We start from the raw sequence: 6,449 nt of genomic DNA, 5'->3' as shown, positions 1-6,449 counted from the left end.
GGGATAATTGGGATGGGAGTGTCAGAGACAGTGTGATTGGCACAGGACAGAGCGGAGTTTAGGGCTGTTGTACATAGGGTCGCTATGAGTCGCAGGAGACTCGACGGCACATAACAACAACAACAACAGTGGCAGAGACAGAACCAAAGCCACGTTTGCTATATGCTGGGTCTCCTCGTAACATTTGAGTATTGGTCTTGGTTCCCCATTCATAGTCTTCCCTCTTAGTTCATAAGATAAACTGTTTATCCACTCATTACTTCACAGACATGTTAATTAACTTTTAAGTTTCTCCTTAAAAATACTGATTATTATCCTTATAAGGAAGGGACCTCTGTGGCCTAGTGGCAAAGAAGCTGCGCTGAAATCTCAAAGCCATTGGGTTCTAGGTTACCAGCTTCCCCAAGGGAGAAGGACGGACAATCTCTTCCCATGTGATTATATGCCTCTGAAAACCAGCCAGAGGGTTAGCTGTGGGCCAGATCACATCACAGAGCTGTTCTGCTGGAGGGAGATGAGCAATATTCTCCCCTTCAGATTTCTGAAAGCTCAAAAAACCCACTGGAAACTTGGTTATGAATTGGTTCTGACTCCACAAAAATGAGATTGAATTTCTTGAAATTTGTTTAACTCTCATTCTAAGAAGACTGAAACAGAACTGTCAATATTCTAAAAACATATCCATACCTAGAAAAGGCCATGCCATATAGGTTACTAACTGTGACTGACTCCAAGAAGAATGGGAATCCCAGGACATTTGATTGTGCTTATATACAGATGAGGGACTGAATAATTTAAAAGCGATGTATGATAGGGTGTTATGGTTATCACAAGAGTCCACAATTAAGGTTGCATAGTGGAATATACTTGGGGTGGTGGGAGGGGTGTGGGGGGATTGTGTACCAGGGAGGGAGTCTTTCTTTTACTTTTGAAAGAGAGGAGCAAACTGGGGGGCGGGGGGAGAAGTGCAGCAATGAATGAATGGAAATTCAAATTCTCTGTAAATGTTCATTAAAATTATTTTTTTTTTAAATCTATTCTTGGACCATGAGGCAGTCATCAGAGCAGAGCAAGGAAACACTCTTCATGGTTCCAAATCAGGAAGGTTTGTGTCCTATCTCCATACCTTTACAATCTATAAACTGAACAGTTCATTTGGGAGGTTGGGCTCTATTAGGAGGAATGTGGCATCAGGATTGGAGGAAGACTCATCAACAACCTGTGTTATACAGATGACACAACTGCTGCTTGCTGAAACTGAGGAGGACCTGCAGTGCCTGCTGCAGAAGGTCAAGGACTGCAGCCTTCAATTCGGATTGAAGCTCAACATCAAGAAAACAAAGATTCTCATCACTGGGTAGATTGGCAGCATCATGATAGATGGTGAAGAGATTGAGATTATTGACAGCTTCAGTTTGCTTGTTTCCACAAGCAACACTCTTGGTACCAGCAACCAGGATATAAAAAGATTAATTGCATTGGGAAAGTCTACTGTCAGGGACCTCACCAGGGTACTGCAGAGCAACAATATCAGTTTGGAGACTAACGTGCTCCTGATACAGGTCACGGTCTTCACAATTACTGCAACAGAAAGCTGTACAATGGCTAGGGATGGTAGAAGGAGAATTGATGCCTTTTATCTGTGGTGCTGGAAAAGAGTACTGAATATACCATGGACCATTAAGAGAACAAACAAATTTGTCCTGGATATGGTGAAACCAGGCTACTCTTTGGAGGCAAGGACTCTGAAGCTTCATCTGACATATTTTCTGTCATGTTGCAAGGAGGGAACAGTCTTTGGAGAGGGAGATCATGCTTGAATGGGTGGAGGGACAGCGCAGAAGAGGAAGACCCTTAATGAGATGCATTGTCTTAGTGACTGAAGTAATGGGGGTGTGTGTGTGTGTGTGTGAGATGATGAGGTTGGCTCCGGAAAGAGCAAGGTTCAGAGCTGCTCATAGGGTTGCTATGAGTCACAAGCAACTTGACAGCACAGAACAACAACAACATTACTAATACACACTTATTTTCCTTTCTTTGAGAATGAGCACAAAATATTAAAATTTTAGTAAGTAAATATTAAGTCAGTAACATTGAGTCAGGAGTTAGGATGAGTAGATTCTGTTACTTAGTGACACCATCCTCTCTACCTTGGACAAATCTAAACTCACAAAGGCTCAGACTCATTGTTTAACTGTCTAGGTAGTACAGTAGGTAATAAAATTGCATAACAAAAATTACTATCTCCAAATAAATAAAATAAAGCAGAATCATCATAGGCCAAAATTAAATTTCTACAAAGCAAAATTGCTACAGCTTTTGGCCAACTCCTCTGTTGCTCAGTTTAAATTAGCATCAGATACAAATTCACCAAAAAGTGAGACTTGACTCCAAGTTGTCAGTTCACACACCCACGTGAATCAAAGGAGACTCAAGTCAGCATTATGGGTGAGGGTACTGAGGGCAAATCAAGTCTCTGGAGCCAAGAATGGAAAGATGTTCTGGAGAGGAGAGAATGAATTCACTCCAGGCCTCATGATAGATGTGGAAAGTAACTGCAGCAAAGGAAGTGTGCACAGAACGACCCTGGCAGATGCTTGGTGACTAAATAGTCATGAGTGATTATGTGGAAAAGAAACCAGGTGCAATAATTTTGGCTTAATAGAATGAATCCTGATACTGAAGTCAAACATTTAAATTCTAATCTAGATTCCAAAGCTTGCCAGGTGTTTGACCCTGGTCAACTTATATGACTCTCCCATGCTTCAGGGTTGTTTTTCTACCTGTAATAGCAATAGCCTGTGTTATACAGATGACAACCTTACTTGCTGAAATTGAGGAGGACTTGAAACACTTGCTGCTGAAGATAAAAAACCATACACAGCCTTCAGTATGGATTGCATCTTAACATCAAGAAAACAAAAATCTTTACCACTGGACTGATAGGCTAAATCATAATAGATGGAATTTGTCAGTGATTTTATCCTAACTGGATCCATAATCAACACCATTGGTACCAGCAGTCAGGAGACCAGGCAACGTATTGCCTTGGGCAAGTCCACTGTCAGGGACCTCTCCAAATTACAGAGAAGCAAAGATACCAGTCTGAAGACTAAGGTTAACCTGATTCAGCCTATGATCTTCTCAATCACTTACTATGTGTCTGAGAGCTTGACAATGGACAAGAATGACAAAAGAATCTATACCTCTCAATGGCAGTATTGGTGAAGAGTACTGAATATTCTATGGACTGTCACAACAACAAACAGGTGTGTCTTGGAAAACGTGCAGACAGAATGTTGTTGAAGGCATGTGGCAAAGCTTTGTCTTACATACTTTGAGCATGTTGCTAGGAGAAGCTATTTCTTGGAAAGGAGACCATACTTGGAAAGTTGAAAATCAACAAGAGAGAAAAGACCCCCAACAAGACAGGTTGACACAGTGGCTACAAAAATGGGCTCAAGTGTGAAAGGAATTGTGAAAATGACAAAGAATAGGAAAGGTTTCAGATCTGTTGTTCATTCATAGGGTCGCTAAAAGTCATACTTGACCCAACAGCACCTAACAACAATACGAGGAAAAATTAATATCTATTTGGATTCCTTGCTATGCCTCAGAGTAAGGATGACAGAAGAAAAATTGTTGCCTCTGAATTGTGGTGCTGGAGAAGAGTTTTGAACATACCATGACCACCAAGAAAACAAATAGGTCTGACTTGGAAAGGGTGAAACCAAGTTTCTCTTTGGAGGCTAGGATTTTGAAACTCTGTTTCACATACTCTGGAAATGTGACCAGAAAGGACTGACCCTTGGAGAAGGACAGCATGCTGGGAAGGGTGGAGGGACAGCACAAGAAAGGAAGACCCCAGATGAGATGGATTGCTACAGTAACTGGGGGAATGGGTGTGTCAGAACTGGTGAGACTGGCTCAGGACAGGGAAGGGTCCAGAGCTTCTATACATAGGGTCGCTAAGAGTAAGAGGCGACACAATAGCACTTAACAACTACAATAGCAACAAGTTCAAGTTTGGGGTGAAATATATGAAAGAATGTGTTTGTGGGAAAGTCTGGAAGAGCACTTGACATGCAGGAATAACTTCTTATTATCCTGTGTTGTTTTCCTGAACTTTGAAGTTACTGTAATTTTCCAGTTGGAGGTTTGTGGCAATCCTGCCTCAAGTAACTCTGTTGCTGCCCTTTGCTCAACAGCATGTGCTTATTTTGTGCCTCTCTGCTACTGCCTCTGCTCAATTTACAATCTCAGTAATATTATTATTTAATTGACTAGACTATACATTGCTGTTGTTGATGATGAGTTAGAACTGACCCATAGCTGACACTCCTGCAGGTTTTTAGAAGCAGTAAATCACAAAGGCGGAGACTGCCCATCTTTCTCTCATGGAGCCACTGGCTGATTTGAACTGCATGCACTATGCATTAGGAAGTTAAATTAACCCACAGCCCACTGCCAATGAGTGAATTCTGAATCAAGGTGACCCTGCAGGGCAGAGGAGAAGCTGTTCTAGATGGTCTCCAAAGCTGTAAACAAATACAGAAGCCGACTGCCTCACATTCTCCTGTAGAGCAAATGTGGATTTGAACTGTCAACATTTGGTTAGCAGATGAATTCTTTCCCCTTTGTGCTACCAGGGCTTTGTAAGGAAGCAAAACAGTAAATAAGATTGCTGTGGTCAAATAATGTTGGCAAATCCAACAATATTGTCAACCTTCTCAAACTGTTATGACACATATGCAGTGCAAACATAGCTTTATATGCAGTAGGAAGTTTTAAAAAGTATGACCCACTTCCCTTTATTGTAGTAATCTAATACTGAACTCTTGATCAGGGTTTCTGTATAGCAGACTCAACCAAGTGCCTGGTCTCTTCTTACCTTCTTTTAATCTTACCTAGAGAACAGGGAACACATATCAATCTTCTTTAAAAATCAAGATCTAAGCCACTGCCATCGAGTCCCTTTTGATTCCAAACCACCTCATAGGACAGAGTTTAGCTACTTCCTAAGGTTTCCAAGGCTATGATTGTCACAAAAGTAAAGGGTCACATCATTCTCCCATGTGGCAGATGATGGGAAAGAACCACCTACCTTTCACTTAGCAGTATAGCCAGGTTCTCCCGCCTCCGTCTCTTTGACCTTTCATGTATCTCAACACTTCTACTGTCTTTCAGGTAATTTAGGTTTTTAAGTTCTACTTAACCTCCTGATGCATCTGTAAAAGGGAACTTCCAAACTAGAAACACTGTAATTTAAATAAATAAATGCATGATTATTTGTCCTAGTTTGTTTAACTTGCTTTTTTATAACTTAGAAAGTCCTCAATAACCACTTTGAGGCATTTCAACTTACACTAAGACTATTCTCACATCTAAATAGCTAATAGATAACTCTGTCATTCTCAATTCTCTCTCTCTCTCTCTCTCTCTCACACACACACACACACACACAGAGCATACGGTAACATGATCAAAGTGAATTGCCAAGGAAGAGTAACTCAATTACCTTTCTTTTTACATCCAGAGGAACTTCTAAAGCCAAAGGAATTCTTCATACAAGTTCAACATTGTTCCAGATAGATGGTTCAGATCAGTAAAATGAAAGCCACTCTATGCCCAGTACAGAAGAATATCATGCCCACACAAATAGCCTTCTTTTTCACCTGTGATCTGAATTCCAAATTACAGGCTTACTCTCAGAAAGCACACTTAGTGTAAGATAACTAGCTTGAAAAGTAGAACATAAGAAGAAAGAACAAAGTTGAAGAGAGAAACATTTAAACCCTTACTTGACAAATTTCGAAGCATAAAAACAACAAAGTAAGCAAATCAATAGTAGAGTATATAGGCACCACCCAAAGCATAGGTGTACTCTAAGAAACAAAGAGAAAGAAGGGGGAGAAGCAGGAAGGGAGGAAGGAGGAGAAGGAGGAGAGGGAGAAAAGGAAGAGAGAGGAAAGCCTGAACTTGAAGCTCATTTTCTTTAAAGCTGTAGGAATCATTAGGCTCGATTCTAGCAAACTCAGAGTGGGCATCAAAGCATGAAATTGCATTACTCTACCACTTCAGAGGAAATGTGGTTCTAAGAGCAGGGTCTTTTAGAAATGACTAGAGAATGTATTGTGTCTTGTTTAGCAGACTTTCTGGTTCAGTCCTACTATCTCCCACCCAATTCCCTTCCAAGTGGCCCCTGGTTCAGTAGTGATTATACACGTACAAATCAGCTTGTTTATCTCTAGAATCTCAGGTATCATTGAACCAGCTTTGCAGAAGAAGCAGTTGAGACAGAATGGGGTCTCAGCAGATGAGTTTTAACAAAAACCATCCTTCATAAGAAGTTGGAGTATCAAGAAAAACTGAGGATATACATAACCTTCAATTAAGTGTGATTGTGAGAAATTGAAATTTGATTATATTTGTAATATATTGCATATATA

This window comes from Elephantulus edwardii, unplaced genomic scaffold (genome assembly GCF_000299155.1).
Source record: "Elephantulus edwardii isolate Elephantulus edwardi_28Jun2011 unplaced genomic scaffold, EleEdw1.0 scaffold00008, whole genome shotgun sequence".
In the NCBI taxonomy this organism is placed as follows: domain Eukaryota; kingdom Metazoa; phylum Chordata; class Mammalia; order Macroscelidea; family Macroscelididae; genus Elephantulus; species Elephantulus edwardii.
This window is presented reverse-complemented; position numbering follows the sequence as displayed.